The sequence below is a fragment of the Pan paniscus genome, chromosome 22 (assembly GCF_029289425.2).
Source record: "Pan paniscus chromosome 22, NHGRI_mPanPan1-v2.0_pri, whole genome shotgun sequence".
NCBI classification, from domain to species: Eukaryota; Metazoa; Chordata; class Mammalia; order Primates; family Hominidae; genus Pan; species Pan paniscus.
In genome coordinates this window covers 23556882-23574546 of record NC_073271.2, presented here as the reverse complement: position 1 = coordinate 23574546, position 17665 = coordinate 23556882, and the positions used below count along the sequence as shown (strand labels likewise).

Here is a 17665-nt window from a genome sequence, read left to right as displayed (position 1 = left end):
TCCTCAGAGAAATGCATATTAAAACCACAAAGAAATATCACCTTACAGCTGTTAGAATGCTACTATCAAAACCATGAAACATTAGTGTTGGTGAGAAAGCGGAGGAATGGGAACCCTTGTACATTTTTTCTGAGAATGCTGTTATGAAAAACAGTATGGAGGTTTCTCAAAAGATTAAAAATAGAACTGCTATATGATCCGGTAATCCCGCTAATGGGTATACAGTGTATCCAAAGGAAATTAAATCAGCATATTGAAGAGATATCTACACTCCCACCTTTATTGCAGCACTATTCACAAAAGCCAAGGTGTGGAATCAAGCTGTGTTCATCAACAGATAAATGCATAAAGAAAATGTGGTACACATACGCAATGGAATATTATTCAACCTTTAAAAAACAGGAAATCTTACTGTGTGTGACAACATAGATGAACCTGCAAGACATTATGTTAAGTGAAATAAGCCAAGCACAGAAAGACACATACCACATGACCTCACTTATATGTGGAATTCAAAATAGGTGAACTCAGAAGCAGGGTGAAAACTTATAATTAAGTGTTCAATGAAAATACATGAGAACCCATTACACGGTACTTGGGTTCCTCATCCAGATGCTTCTTACTCCAATTTAAAGGTCGAGAGGATGCAGGTAATTGCAGAGTCCAAAGTGGGATTTTGGGAAGAGGACTGCTGTGCTGGGACTCTCACTATCCTTTCCCACAAAGGCTTGGGGCGCAGGCATTGCTTCCTCATCCCACTTCTAGTAGAGGGGTTTGAATAGGCACACTCAGAAAGCTCGACATGTATTCCCTCCAGTGGGAAACAGATGGTTGACTCATGCCAGAGGAAGAAGACGTATTCTTGGCAGCAGAGTAGGGAGCTGCAGCTGGAAAGGAACTGCACTTCCAGCTGGTGACAGGCAGGTCAAAATGCATGCATCCCAGTGACTGGATGTGACACCTACAGAAGGAACATTAGCCGCGAGGTCATCCAAAATGATCCCTACCCAGAGGGGCAGCATCCTATAGTCCCAAGATTACAACAGTAAGTGGCTTCTGGTGGAGAAAGCTAAAGCAGATCGACAGTGGCAAGGCAACAGAGAGTCATCACCTACATCATGGAAGCTACAGTCTAAGGAAACCAACTAGTTGCCTTTAAAGAACTCACAAAATACCTTGCAAGAGAAGCCACAGCTTTAAATACCTGCTAGATACAGGACATATGAAGGCTGCATGCAGTAGTGCCAGGCAAGAAGGAATGCTCTCTGCCTCCTTTTGCATCTTCTCTCCCTTCATACCATCCTTAGGGATTAGAAGTAGCATCTATCAGCAGGGTTAGGATTGAGTGACAAGAATAGTGAAGCCCACTCCAATTAATTTTTCTGACAGCCACAGCCCTCCTAAGGCTGATCCTAGCTGACAGAGGAATAGAAAGGCAAATTATCTCAAATAGAGATTCAAATAATATATCTTCACCCATCCTTCTTTTTGTCTTCATTTACTCTCTCACCTTCTAAGATTGACTTTCTCTGTGCTGTTTCTTTACAGTTACATCTTTTTTTTTTTTTTTTTTTTTTTTTTTTTGAGATGGAGTCTCACTCTGTTGCCCAGTCTGGAGTGCAGTGGTGCGATCTCAGCTCACAGCAACCTCTGCCTCCCAGGTCCAAGCAATTTTCCTGCCTCAGCCTCCAGAGTAGCTGGGACTACAGGCACGGGCCACCATGCCCAGCTAATTTTTTTGTATTTTTAGTAGAGACGGGGTTTCAGTGTGTTAGCCAGGATGGTATCGATCTCCTGACCTCATGATCCGCCCACCTCGGCCTCCCAAAGTGCTGGGATTACAGGCAAGAGCCACCACGGCCGGCCTAGTTATATCTTTTTTTTTTTTTCTTTCTTACTGCCATTGCTTTTTTTCCTTAAAGGTGAGTTTGCTGTAGGGGGAGAAATTTGGCCTGGTAGGAGGAACTTGCCAATGTGTGGAGATGTTATGATTATCATAACTAAGGAGGTGATGCTACGGGCATCTAGGGGAAAGGGTCATGAATGCTGGCAAATGTCTTAGAAGACGCTCCCTACTGACTCTCCTACCTTATGATATCTATGACCGGACATTTTAATTTGCTGAAAACATGAGACTGTGTTTGCCACTTAAAGTGACCATGTATTTTATACCATCTAAAAATGACCAGAAATTATAGCATCCTCCCCCCACTTTTATCTAGTGGTAGAGAAAAAAATTTATCCTCTGTACAAGTTTAAAGAGACAATAAAAGACAAAAATAAACTCTCTGTTAGCTCTAATTAGTCCTACTTGATTAACATAGATTACATACACACATTTACTTTCCTTCACCATGATGTAAGAAGTCAATGATTTAAAAAAAAATTAACAAAACTCTCAAATATTAATTAGAGTTAGACAGATAAATATATAAAAGATAGATTTATTTAATATATGTATGTGTATATATATATACACACACACACACACATACAAACAGATATTGGTAAGGGGAGTGTCTAAACACTCAAGTCAGTATATATGCAATGCACAGAGACTGTATGTATATTTCCAATAGGAGGGATCTGTTCCTTGGATTAATATACATGCACCCAGCCCTCTTAATAACTACATTTTTTAGAGTTTTACTTGTCCCACTTTATTAGTTACATGAAGCATATTTTTGTAATTTATCAAAGCCTCCAAACACTTAATAATTCTCTGGCTTTTTTTCCCAGTTTTTCCATTATCACTCATTCTCTTCCTGATAACCCAGCCTGGATCTAATCACCAATCATTTTACCTACATTCTATCCTGGGATCTCTTTCTTTCCATCTAATTCCAGAACCACACCTGCCCTGTTAAAACCTCAAACGCTGATCTGTCTCACCATTTGTTTTCTATTTATTGATTCCCTTGAGGTTGAACATTGTTGGGGAATATTTCATCAGCTTGCTGATTGGCACCACTTCAGCTTATTATTCAACCTCAGCTGCTCCTCAATATTCCTTGGCAAGTTATTTTTGCAAAAGCTAAATCATATCCTCTATCAAACTCCTAAAAATCTGCTAGCATCAAACCACTCTCTCACATTTCATAGCTGTTCTGCTCTTACTTTTTGGGGGAAATATTGAGTCCTTCAGTTATACATTTACTCTCCCCAAACCCATTTCTTCACCCATCCTTCTTTTTGTCTTTCTTCACTCTATTACCTTCTAAGATTGACTTTATTTGTGTTATTTCTCTATAGTTATATCATTTTTTAGTGTTTTTGTTTGTTTGTTTTCCTAACTGCCATTGCTTTGTTTCCTTAAAGCTCAGTTTGCTGTAGGGGGAGAAATGTGGCCCTGTAGGACACACTTGCCAATCTCTGGGGATGTTATGATTATCACAATCAAAGAGGTGATGCTACCAGCATCCAGGGGAAAGGGCCATGAATGCTGGCAAATGTCTTAGAAGGCACTCCCTAATGACTCTCTTACTTTGTAATTAATTCATTAAAATTATCATCTAAGTTTTGTTGGATTTAATTACAAATACATAATACACCTTAATTAAATATTTTCATAGAAAGGTAAAATAATTTTAAACATTAAAAAAAAGAAGACACATATATTCATCAGGCAAAAACATTAACAGAAATACTTATTTTATGGCACTCTAATAACATTTTAAATTACAAAAAGAGTCTTTGAGAAATAGAGATTTTCCTTCTTTTTGCTGTTGTTTCCCACTCTGCTTTCCTAGTCACCCTTCCCAATTTGCAGAATTATTTATTTGGCACTGTTGAACATAATCAGTTGAGAAAAACAAGAGCATGGTTTCTATCTCAAATTTGAGTTTTCCAGGCTCTGCTCTTGCCACATCCCTTCTCGTTTGAGTTAATCACAAGGGTGGGGAACACATACAATTCCCGACTTCAACAATTACTTCTTCTGCCTCACACCCATGGGAGAAGTCTTTACAGATAAAGTAATGATCTGCAGCACGTTAAATGTGCCTCTCTGACCAACCTTGGGAGGAGAAAACGACAGGAAACAGTAACACTTGGGAGCACTTGTGCATTATAATGCTTTAATAAGTTGATATGCACTGGATTCTGTAAAATATATAAAAAAGAAAAAGATTATTATGGTTTAGCTTTTATCTTAAAACCTAAGAAGGAAATAAGGAAAAGGGATCTTCCTGAACCAAAAATGTTGTTTATTGTTGTCGTTGCTCTTCAAGAAAATCCCCTCAAGTAGTTAATGCACCGTGGTGTTTTCGAGAAAGATTGGGACGTTTTTAAAGTTATTGCTCTGTAAAAGCATAGATTATTAAATCCATTCAGTTTGGAAACACTTTGAGTGTGTTATTCTCTCTCATAGGCTCCGAGTGTTGTCTTGAAAATGCCTTTTCTAAGCATCTAAAATTGTAAAAGCAGGAAAGCTTTAGCCAGCCTCTAAGCTTGAGCAGATTTCCAAAATCAATCTGTGATCTGTCCTTCTAAAGAACTGAACCTAGATTGCTAAATACCAGCAAAAATTATACTTCTCCTTGTTTAATGCTTTTCTACACTGTTTTTCCCTTCAGAAACTGTTCTTCTGATAGAGGGTATTCACAAAACCATTTTTATTTATTTTGGCATTTTGTATTCATGTTGGTTGATTTTCCACATATATAGTTCAGCAATTTTTGCTTTAGGTTCCCATGAAAGTTTCCTATGATTGAACAATGGGTGAATAAAAACAAAATTGTGGGTTATTTTGCATATAGGTTAGACAAAACAAACCTTTTGCCAATAAATTGTTCTCTCGATTTTCATTTAACTTCTTGACTAAAATAAAAGACATCTGAATGTTTAGGCTTCCTTCATAAATGCAACTTGTGTTCATGTCATTAAAACAATCTCACCAGGCTTTGGTTAGAAATTTACATTCACAGTAGCAGTTGTTTAAAGACAAGAAGTAGAGGCGATATATTGAAGGCCATATATTGAATGCCACAAAGGGCATGACAAGATCAAATGACTTGGATTGACAAAATAAGTATGTCAGATGCTAAATCATTTATCCAGATTGTTGATTATTTAGAGGTTGATGATGCTACTATTCAGGGTGCAGCCAAAATTCCTTGCCTTTTTTTCTTCATTCCATTCTCCACCACCACCCTCTACACTTCCTCGTTGCCATTTCACTCTTGCTGCTTTGGAGTAAAATGGGATATCCTGGGATAAAGTTGCTTGCCGATGACTGTATCATTGATTTTAAACAATTTATGTTCTACTTATAGATCTGCAATCTCTATAGATAATTTATGTGTAAATTAGTAGATGGATTTTGTGGATTATCTGTCATGCTAGGAAAATTTAAATTGTACTAAAAGCATGAAAAAGTAATCTTATTTGACAAGTAGTTCTATCATCTACATAAGGAATGCAAACCTTAAGTATCCTCTGCATAGAACATTAATTGAATGGTGAATACATTCACAAAACATATAAATCCAATGTTTTGACTGTTTCCCTAAGAGTGCTAAGACAACTTCTTGCCCATAATGCACTCCACACTGTTTAATTGACTGTTTGTTAGAAAACCCCATTGCAAAATGATATTCAATAAAGTCATGCGACCCTCTTCAAATATTTTTAGTCCCTGTATCTAATACCTACACCTAACTTTCTTAGGTCAATGGACCAATTTAGTTTTAAATATATATAAAAATAACTTCCTGGCCAGGCGCAGTGGCTGAGGTCTGTAGTCCCAGCACTTTGGGAGGGCAAGGTGGGCAGATTGCTTGAGCTCAGGAGTTCAAGACCAGCCTGGGCAACATGGTGAAACCTTGTCTCTACAAAAAAATACAAAAATTAGCTGGGTATAGTGGTGCACACCTGTAGTCCCAGCTACTTGGGAAGCTGAGGTGGGAGGACTGCTTGAGCTTAGGAGGCAGAGGTTGCAGTGAGCTGAGATCGCATCACTGCACTCCAGCCTGGGTGACAGAGTGAGACTCTGTCTCAAAATAAATAAATTTCTTCATAGTTTTATCAATTATGACATGCTTTTCGGATCTTGAATCAAGTATCTCCTCCATGGGGAAGTTACACAGTTTTCTCTGACATTGTCCCCAATCTAAGCTAAGTGTCCCTCATATGGCCTGTCAACTATACAGGAAGCTTTTGGATGAAAGGGTATGTATCAGTCAAGTTTCAATCAGGGGACCAGAACCAGTAGGAGCTATATGTTAAAGGATTTATTTCAGTGAGTGGGCTTATATGATCGTGGAGGCTGATTAGGCAAGTCCAAAGCCCGTAGGGCAGACCTTCAAGAAAGGAGACTGAAATTCTAGAGCATGAACTAAAGCTTCATTCCACAGGCAGGACTTATTATTATTCAGGGAAACCTCAGTTCTGGTACGAAGCCTTTTAACCGACTGAATCAGGCCCATCCAGATAACCTAGGATAATCTCCTTTACTTAAAGTCAACTGATGATAGACCTTAATCACATCTACAAAATATCTTCATAGCAACACCTAGATTGGTGTTTGATTAAAAATTGCTACTAGAACCCTGCCAAGTTGACATAGAATTGATTGTCATAGGGTCTATGTCTTTTTCCATCTTTTTATAATAAAAAATGTCAAAAATACAAAAGAGTGGGAAGAAACTTAGAAAAAAACACCAACATGCTCCCTACCTAGAACTGAAATCTATTAACACTTTAACAAATTTGCTCTGTGTGTCTATGTGTGCATATTTGCATGTACTTTTGAAAACCTTTGAAAATCTATTGCACACAAATATCCCTATGTCTCTAAAAAATTTAACATCCATAGCCTAAAAATAGTACGTTCTTTTTCGTAACCACAATTACATCTCCTACCAAAAGTTAAATAATCCTAGAAAAATCATCAAAAATTAGTTTATATTTGAAATTGTTCCAAAGCAAGGAAAGCAAAAGTGAAGAAATGAGGGAAGGGAAAAATAGAGAAAGCAATATATAAAGAGGAAATCCTGACGTTTCCTTCTAAGATTTAAGGTCAGATGGGATACATGTTTTTAAAACATTCCTTATCTTATCATCTCGGGTATCTAAGTTCAGTGTTGGGCAAGCTGGGTGTGGAGTACATCCAACAAAGAAACAGGATGATGCCTCCAAACCCTTCTCACATCTCCGAATTTTATAAGCTGCAAATTGTTAATATATTACATCTAAATCCAAGATGTGCACTGTAATATTTGATTCTTTGGATGGTCTACATTTATTTAACTGCAATCCATTTGCTAGGAATCCATTGTTAGTGCCTTATCATATGCCAAGCAGTGCAGATAATGAATGAGATGATTATATTTTACTGGTTTAATTATTTTTATATCAATAAGTGCTACAAATTCATCCTTACATCATCTACTTCCAGAGCAGAATTACTGTAGAAAACAGAGTTGTTTTTTAAGTAATTTGGATTAAGTGGGATTTTTAAAATATCATTCCTGTATTAATGCCAATTTGAAAGGCTGAGAATATTTGGATGATTTTTATCGGTAATATAAATACATTGTATATAACACTGAAAGTAATTTGTATTCGATTTATAATTATATTAATCCTTCATTCAAAAGCGAATCACTAAATGACTAGCGAGTTGCTTAATAGATTTCAAAATTGTTGTAACACATGGTCCTTGTGATGAAGAAGAGTAGGCAAAATATTAGGTAAAGAGAAATGGAAAGATTGGATAAATAAAAACATGTAAAATTTGGTGACTAAAAAGCACATTTTTGTATCCACCGAACTGTTTCAGTGCCTTTCTTCACTTAACCTTAATTCTCGTAAACCCTCACAGACTTTCAAACTATGAGTTAGGAATTACTTGGTTAACAATACTCCATCTGGTTTTCCCAGAATTTTGAGAAGAAGTAACACTCAGGCATTCCTTTAAAGATAACAACTTTATACGTGACAAAATTCATTTTCCCTTTCATTCATTTAATTCCACAAAATGTTTACCCACTTACCCATTATACGAATCCAGTTTCAAATAGGATTTGAGGAAGGATTACTTCAAAGAGTGTTCTCTGAGATATTTTAAAATGGTAATTGATGATATGAGTATTTGCCTAGCTAGAGCAGTTCTTTAGCTGTGGAGAACATCCTGTTCTTTGGAAGTAATTTCACTATATAGCAAATGCTTAAGAAAATAGGAAAAAAAATAAACACTCAGAAAATTACTAACCTTGTATGACTTCAAGTCAACCTTGAAATTTTGTGGTGGGAGAAATACAAAGAAACAGAATTTTGTTTGCCTCCTTCAAAATTTGAAATGTTTGTTGCATTTGTTAGAAATTAACATTGAGGCAAAAGAGACCTCCCTTGAGTTTCTGTCTGGCCTTTGCGCAATAAATTATGACCTGAAACATGGCCATTAGCAGCATTGGCATAGTGTAGAGACTTTTCCAAAGGCTGTAAATGCCGAGCCACACTGTCCCCCCTACAAAATCACACTGTCTCACAGCCGGTATGGAGCTGAATTTACAGAGTTCTTTTTCGTCAGAATGTGGGGAAAGCTTAAGAATTAGATGTGTGGGTAAGAAAAGGTGAAAAAAGACGTCCTTGATAGGACAGAGCTATAAAACAATCACTTCAACTTAAAATACAGTATATATTACTTTAGTATTAAGTATGCTACTTATGGGGCTTATATGGGTCCCAAAGTTTCTGAATTCAGATCCCAGGCTAATGTTAAAGCAGTTGCAATTACTTTGATAATTTTTGACTTCTACTTCCTCACTCTTTTGCCATATTATATGCCTCTTGGTCTTCAAAGAGAACTGTAATTGAATCCGTTTAACCCAAATATGTCCCACATGCAGCTCAAAAGGCTTCTTAGTTTAGAAATTAGCAAAGTCTTACAAGGATTTTGTACAGTGCTACATTTCCCATTTAAAGACGTTTTCTAGGTCTAATCTAATCCACTGACTGATGGTTTTCACATACTAATTAACAAGAATAATTTCAGTCATTTGCAGTATGTGACCTCTCAAGCCCCTTTGATCAAAAGCTTAGTTACCTCTTTTTCATTTTATCATTATTATTATTTTTAATAGAGACAGAGTCTCACTGTGTTGCCCAGACTGATCTTGAACACCTGGGCTCACTCAGTCCTCCCACATTGCCTCCCCAATGTGCTGGAATTACAGGCATGAGCCACCACGACTGTCCCTTAGTTACTTCTTTTTTCGTTGTTTTTTTTTGTGAAATGTTTGTGCCGTGTGCTCGTGGTGTTGTTGGTATTGTTGTTGTTCTGGGTGCGTGTGAGCCTGCTCTTTTTTAAAGAACGGAACCTTCTAAACCTGCAATAAAAAGTTTCAATTACTCTACACAGTGGAAACATTTGAAATATATTTACAAAATTATTTATCCTAGTAACTGTAATTGTCCTAATGGGCTTCACATAAAGGTTATTTCATTTTATCAAACAATTATTTCTTGTTGGATCATAAGAGAAAGAATATTTTTACATATTTTGAAGCCGTATTTGGTTTTTGGGTATTTTCTCTATCAGGAAAAAATGTAGTCACTGAATTATGTCATGAGTAAAAGAAAGTTTGGTGCCAAGCACCATCTTATTATAAATTCCAATATTTTTCATTCTGCCTTGCCATTCATGGCCAAGAAGAAATTCCTTTGCCATGAAAAGCAAATAAATATAGATGAAAACTGAAGGATAAGAACGAGGCATCTAATACAAGTATTAAAAAGTTAATAATTTGGATTTTATACATATGGAGTATGAAATAACTGTACTATGAGTTTTTAGGATTACAGCCATTAATACAAGTTGAAAAAATTGGAGCAGTAGTAATTTTATCTCTAAAAGCATTCCAGTAGGAACCATAAATTCTGAGGGGCTCAGTGTCCCAGTGTCTTTTCTCTGTCTGTACTCTCTTTCTCCGGCTAATCTCATTTATCTCATGTCCCATGTCTTAAATGCAATCCACCAATGAGACCCTCATTAATAACAACCTCTTGCCTGAACTTCAGAAATGTACATCACCTACCTATGTGGCACTTTGACTTAATTGTAACAAGCATTTCAACTTGACCTTGTAACCTACTCACCCATTTCCCCCTGCCTTGATAAATGTTATCATCATCTGCCCAGTTATTTATCCAAATGCTTAGATGTCATTAATCCTCATTCCTTTTTTCTCTTCATTCTCACTTTTAATCTGTAGGCAAATCTGCAGGCACTTTTACTACAATGTATATGCTAACTGTTCACTACTCCCCACTATCATTGCTGTAGCACAAGCCTGGGTCTCTGTTTTGTTTACGCATAGATCCTTACTGGACTTCCTGCTCCAAAATCCAAATAGCATGATTTTTCCAAAAATTCAAAATAGATAATGATGTCTCCTTGCTTAGAACCTTCAACAGCTTTCCATTTCGCTTATAATATACACCTCTTACAATGACCAGTCTCTACAGGATCTGGCCCTACCTGCCTGTCTGATTACACATTATACCACTTTTACTTTGCTCACTGCAGCCACATTGACCTTTTTCCAGGTTATTGAGTGTATCAGGGCGGCTTTGCAATGCTTGATTTCTCTTGTCATCTCCACACGGGTAATTCCATGATACAATTAAAATCTCAGTTTAAATTTAAATCCCTCTTACAGCCAGCTTTATTTACATAGTTTGGAGGTGTCCAATGATTACTTTTTGGTTAAATTACCCTCTTTCATTTTTATCATAATATGTACCACTACTTAAAAGTATCTTATTCATGCCTTTATTTCTTTATTTTCTGTCTCTCCTCGTATGGAATAACACATTGCCCTTTTTTGGGCCAATCTAATTGTGGTAGAATCTTACCAATTCAAGAATGTCAGGTATGGAGAATATTTTGAACTTTCTTCATCTATAAAAGATGAGGAAATTCCCTTTAACTATCTCACTGGGTTGTTGTGTGTAACAAAACAGATGAGAAAGATGAAAATACTGTTGAATAACGACATTTCTATACAATGAAAAATATTATTATTCTCATTAGGTATGGGCCTGGGTAACATCACGGATAATGGGAAGACTTTTCCTATTAGAATATTTTATCATAAACTCAGAACTGTAGAACTCTGTGTCCATCATCACTTAATAATTTATCTAAACTATTACATGTATTGCTACATGAAACTTTTTTTACCCCTATAGCCAGTTGACCTCAAGTCAGTGCTTAGAATCACCACTCAAATGATAACCCTTAAAGATGTTGAAATGACTCAACATATTCTATGAGGCATGATCTCACTGAAAGATAAGGCAGTCAAGAGCTTGTTTTCCTGTGCTTTCTCCCTCAAACATGTCTTCACAATCAACCTCACACTGATAAGAAATTCCCAGCACCAACAAAGAGCACATGGAGACAGCTACTGTCCTTAAACATCATCTCCTTCTACATAAATGAATAAAAACCCCACAAACACAAATAATAATGAAGCTATCATGTCAGCAATAGGACTTTTGTAGACTGATTTCTACCTTGAAATCTAGACAATTAACCTGTCAACTTTTTTTCAGATCTCTCTTATTCTAACATAGATTGAATAATTTCAGACAGTAGGAATGGGTTCTTAACACTGACCTTCCTAAGTTGAAATTCCAAGAATGTGAAACAGCTGCCATTTACAGAGATAAGCCTATAAAGCTTTATAAAGCTATAAAGCTGAGAGATTTCAATGTCAAAAAATTGGGCTGCTATTAGCAACAATTTAAAAGTTCTGAGCTTTATTAAGTAAACTGAAGAATAAGACATAAATAGAGAATACAAACAGATACTAATCACCACACTCAGCCTAGCCTTGTGGCCATCGATGATCTTGGATATATTCTACATAATGATATCTGTGTATAAGGAAAAAGTAGTAATATCTATATTCCTGCCACATGCATTATTTCATAAGCACATTAGATATATTTTTTGTTTAGATTATCTTATCTCCCATATTTAGAAGTCAAGTACCAATTTTTTTCTTGCTCTATTCTTCATATTAGTTTCCAAAATTACACTAAGATTACTTAGAATTTTTGACTTCCTGCAATGCATTTTTTTAATCCACCACACAAATCACTTTAAAATAAAGATAATAATGAAAGAAAGTTGGCGCCACAACTGAGCCCTCAGTATGTGACAAGTATAAATCAGTGGGGACAGTAGTCAGAGCAGCTTTATAAGCACACATCACGTGCTGACCTTGCGTTCCCTCGATTCTATTTCTGCTACTTCCAGTTCCTATTTGAAAAAATTGAAAATCCTGCAGTTGTGCCAGTGTTTATTTTGGTGGTTGGCAATCAAGTAAAATACATTTAACAAGGAAAATGAAAAGTGAGTTTTGCATTATTGGCTCAACTATTCAATCTTGCAAAGATGCATTATATTTTTCTTTGAACAGCCTTGAATGCTTTGGTTTGGTTTGGAAAAGTGGGAGAAAAAATAGGAAGCCCCAACTATTAGTAAGGAGTTTTATTTCAAAATCCTAAAATTTAGAGATTGAACAAGCTATGAAACATATAGGAAGAAAAAATAATAATTAGTTGAAATCTTAGTTCTATACCTAGTGGATTAATTGTAAAAGTGTCTCCAATTATTTCGTTTCTGGTACACATACCCTTTGAATGTGAGTTTTCATAAGGCAGCCTCTCACACCTGCAAGTGTGTGGTGGAGTCTTGATCCAGTTCTCAGAAATGTACTGGCCTTGTGACTTGCTCTCTCCTATAGAATGCAGCAGATGTGATGCTAGCCCAGTTTCAAGTTAAGAACTGAAAAGGTCTCATCTAATTCTGCCCATTCTTTTAAAACCTTACCAGTGCCAATTTCATGTGCAAAAGTTCATACTAGCATGACAGAGAATAAGAAACCTAGTAGCAGGCGAGCTTATTGTCCTCAGCCAAGCAAAGCCACCTTGCTTCCCCTAATGCTGGAGAAAGCAGATACTCATTGACTGCTCAATTCAGAAGTACAAAAGGACATATCTGAAGGGTCATGGCAAGGTTCAGAATTCCTCATGGAGTGGCCAAGGCTTCTGTTGCGGAAGCATCACGCACAGTTCAACTCTGACTAATCCTACTCCTTCCACTTCCTTCCAGGTGTTGTTCTTGAGAGCACTCCTTTATATATACCAACTAAATGCAAATCTCTATTTTTGCATATGATTTCTAGAACACAGGAAGACAAACTTAGATGCCAAGAGTAGACTTAAAAAATAGACTATAAAGAGAAATTTGCATCTGTATAGTTGGCCAGATGGCTGATAGGTGGAGCACAGATAGCTCCCAGTAGGAAGTACTAGTGCAATTGTTAAACTTTCATTGATGGAAGGAAGTACATGAATGACTGCAGCATGATTTCAGAGTTCATGGAAGATAATAACTATAAGGCTCATAAAATGGATTGATTTTTGCTGGGCACTCAATATTTTAGAAAATGAAAACAAAAGCTGAATGCGATTAATTCATTAATTTACAGCTAAGTGTGAGAGTCAGAAGGCATTTTAGCAGCACATAAAGAGATCCTCATTTCCTATAGCCACAAGGCAGAAATAGTTGAGGATCAAGCCCACAATTTTATTATAAAAATAGCAGATCTAAAAAGAAGGTTGTATCCAGGTGCAGTGGTGTGTGCCTGTCATTTCAGCTACTCGGAAGGCTGAGGCACAAGAATTGCTTGAACCTGGGAGGCGGGGGTTGAAGTGAACTGATATCATGCCACTGCACTCTAGCCTGGGTGATGGAGTGAGACTCTTTCTCAAATATAAAATAAAATAAAATAAAATAAAATAAAATAAAATAAATAAAATAAAATAAAAATAAAAGAAAGGTTGAATTCTCAAAATCAGCAAGTCCGTGAAGTCATGCCAGTGTCCTTATTCAAGAGGACGAAGACCTTACAAGTTGATATAGGGATATGAGAGCCAATGCCTTGAAAATTGTGTGTCCCCAGATTATTCTGAACATTCTGGGCCTGCAGAAATGCTACACTCTTCCCATGTGAAGGCCAGCTAATGCCCTTGCACTGGGAGCACAGCCATATCCACTTGCTTACACATTATCTATGGCTGCTGTCACACTACAACAGTAGAGCTGAATATTTAAAATGCAAAAACTCTATGTCTCTCAAATCCTAATATATTTGCTGTCTGGCCCATTTTAAGAAAATCTCTGCTAATCACTGATATAGAGGACTTTGACCTTGATTCTAGGGGCCTGAAATTTCATCACACTCTCCCATTCTAGGAGAAAAGATAAAGTACTGGCCCATTTGTGAATCACAGTAGATTCACTGGGTAAATGGACCCCCTTGATGGTTATTTCTTTGGGTCCAAGAATGTTTAATTGAAATGATCATATTGGCCTTTGGCATGATCCTCAATGTTACTTCTGTAAAGTAAGACCTAGCACAGTGAGGACACTCAAGTGGAAGCCTTTGAAACTGCCCAACTATTCCTGCCTCACCAAGAGAGTGAGTAAAAAGCAATATTACGTCTTAGGGAGAACAACAGATATTAGTGTTAATCTTAAAGAAAGATTCTTAAAGAACTTAAATGATGTAGGTATATTTTTTCTCAATGTATCCATGCCACCAATTTGTCTTCTATAAAATCTAGAGGAATCCTGGAAAAAGTCTTCTATGCAATCTCGAGGGATCCTGGAAAACATGAATAGACTGTAATTTCAAGGTCATGAGGCATGGTGCATGCGTTCTTTTGATTCCTGTGCATGACTGGTAGGCCTCTCTGGTCTCTGGAGGCAACATATTCCACATTTAAGAAAATAATTCCAACCCATTTCCTAAGTAGCATGCAAGTTTCCCAGCTTTAAATGGGGCCTGGAGAAGGAAATGGATCCATATCAGGTTCAGGTTACAATGAAAGCAGCCATGCCACCTGAGCCATAATACCTATAGGCTCATGCATTTGAAGTATCTTTAGTGATGTGGGAGATCAGAATATGCCACTCCAAAATATGAAGGATTGTTGAGCTAAAGGCAATGAAGAAGTAGTTGCAGGAAAGATTTCTGCCCTTTTCTACATGCATAAAATTAGTACATAGATTCACAAAGACAAAACATATAATGTCACTCTTCTACCAGGGAGAACAATGGTAAAGATCACTAAAGACAACTTTAGACCTTTATTGGCTTGTACATGGTACCAGAAGAATCTACATTAACATGATTTGCTAATTAGCATTTTTTTTTTTTTTAAGACAGAGTCTCTGTCACCGAGGCTGGAGTGCAGTGGTACGATCTCGGCTCACTGCTACCTCTGCCTCCCAGGTTTAAATGTTCAAGCGATTCTCCTGCCTTAGCCTCCTGAGTAGCTGAGATTACATGCATGCACCATCACGTTCAGCTAATTTTTGTATTTTTGGTAGAGACAGGGTTTCAGCATGTTGGCCAGGCTGGTCTTGAGCTCCTGACCTCAAGTGATCTGCCTGCCTACGCCTCCCAAAGTGCTGGGATTGTAGGTGTGAGTCAGGATTCCCCATCCTGAGACAATGACCCTGATGGCATGGAGCCCAAAGGCATCATCGAGAGTAACTAGAATGAGATGGTTGACAGCTTTGATGACATGAAACTGTAGGAGTTTCTTCTCCGTGGCATCTATGCCTATGTTTTGAGAAACCCTCTGCCATCCAGCAGCGAGCCATTCTACCTGTGTCAAGGGTTATGATGTGATCACTCAAGCCCAACCTGGGACTGGGAAAATGGCCACACTTGTCATATTGATTCTGCCACAGATTGAATTAGATCTAACAGCCACCCAGGCCTTGGTCTTAGCACCCACTAGAGAACTGGCTCAGCAGATACAGAAGGTGGTCATAACACCTGGAGACTACATGAGTACCTCTTGTCATGCCTGTATTGGGGGCACCAATGTGTGTACTGAGGTGCAGAAATTGCAGATGGAAGCTCCCCATGTCATCATGCATACCCCTGGATGCATGTTTGATATGGTTCACTGGAGATACCTGTCTCCCAAATACATCAAAATGCTTGTACTGGACAAAGTTGATGAAATGTTAAGCCATGGATTCAAGGACCAGATCTATGACATATTCCAAAGTTGAACAGCAACACCCAGGTAATTTGCTGTCAGCTACAATGCTTTCTTATGTGCTTGAGGTGACCAAGAAGTTCATGAGGGACCCCATTTGGATTCTGGTCAAGAAGGAAGAGTTGATCCTGGAGAGTATCCACCAATTCTGCATCAATGTGGAACAAGAGAAGTGGAAGCTGGACACACTGCGTGACTTGTATGAAACTCTGACCATCACCCAGGCAAGTCATCTTCACCAACACTCGAAGGAAGGTGGGCTGACTCACTGAGAAGATGCATGCTTGGGTTTTCACTGTCTCTGCTGTGCATGGAGATACGGACCAACAGAAATGAGATGTGGTAATTAGCTTTTATCTGCTGTTTATTTGCCTTCCCACAAGTTGCTGCTTCTAGAGTCTCAAAGTCCTTTTCCTCTGTCTTAGTACTTACCTAAAAATTTACTGTTTTTTTTAAGATGCTAGATATGCAAATAGAAATTCAAAGCCACCTTTTTGAAAATTACTCATTCCCTGGGTGTCTCACACATCTATATGAAATATACATGTTAATGAACTTCTGTTTGTTTTCCTCTTGTTAATCTGTTCTTTGTTACAGTGGTCCTTTTTAACTAAGAATTTATGAGGGATGAAGAAACATTATTTTTCTTCTTTTGCATTTGTGACAAGCTCTGGTCTCAGAACCACAAGAGAGAATCCTGGGATTCTGTATTTAAGTCATACTATCCGTGTCTGCATTCAGAAAGCATCTCCCAGCAAGTAAAAGGGCTCTGGTAGAGACTGAGCAGCTGAACCCAGCACATCAAGTGACCATGTGACCACAACTGCCCATCTTGCACTGTATATATGTTATTTTCACAAGCTCCAAAGTCAAGAAGGCCTAGCAACAATGCATTTTAAGAAGAAAGCAATATATATGGGATCAGGCACGAAGAATCTTGGAGGGTGAGATTAATCTACACAGCGGGTCGCCCAGACCATTTCATTCTTCCTTGTTGCACCCAGCATCTCTCTTTTGGTGTGGGGGAAATTTTTTACAGCCATCTGACAGAGGAGGAAAAAGGTTGAGTTTGTTTCCCAAGGGCCTCACTTTAGTAAGCGGGTTCAAACTGAAAATCAGTTATTGTTGTACAATAGTCCCACTCATAGATGTTGCAAAACGACTGGTGATTATACATTTACCCAATAGGCAGATCTTAGGGTGGTATAAGTTGTCATCCACTTTACATGGAAATAGAAAGTCCATGGTAGGAGTATGTACATACACATTTACAGAAGTTAATGGTTTGATTGGTTTGATAGAGCTTGAAGGAAAAAGATTGGAAGAACTGGGACATGCAGATGAACTTACAGTAATGGGAACAAAGTATAAAGATCTATGTATGACATTTTAATACCCAGCACAGAACATTCACAAAGAAGAGGCACTAACAGTGCAGATTTAACAGCAGCTTGTTGATACCAGCCAGCATCGCATCTATGCTCAGACACCCTTTTGCTGCAGCAGAGACTCAAGCACAGGGTAGCCATGGTAGTGGAGATGGAGCCATGCAGGGCCTGACAGCACGGAA

At 37.7% G+C, this 17665-nt stretch overlaps 1 pseudogene; it reads left to right on the top strand.

Moving 5' to 3' along the window:
- Nucleotides 1-8496: 8496 nt before the first annotated feature.
- On the top strand, nt 8497-16505 carry LOC100971807 (eukaryotic initiation factor 4A-I-like; annotated as a pseudogene).
- The last annotated feature ends 1160 nt before the right edge of the window (nt 16506-17665 follow it).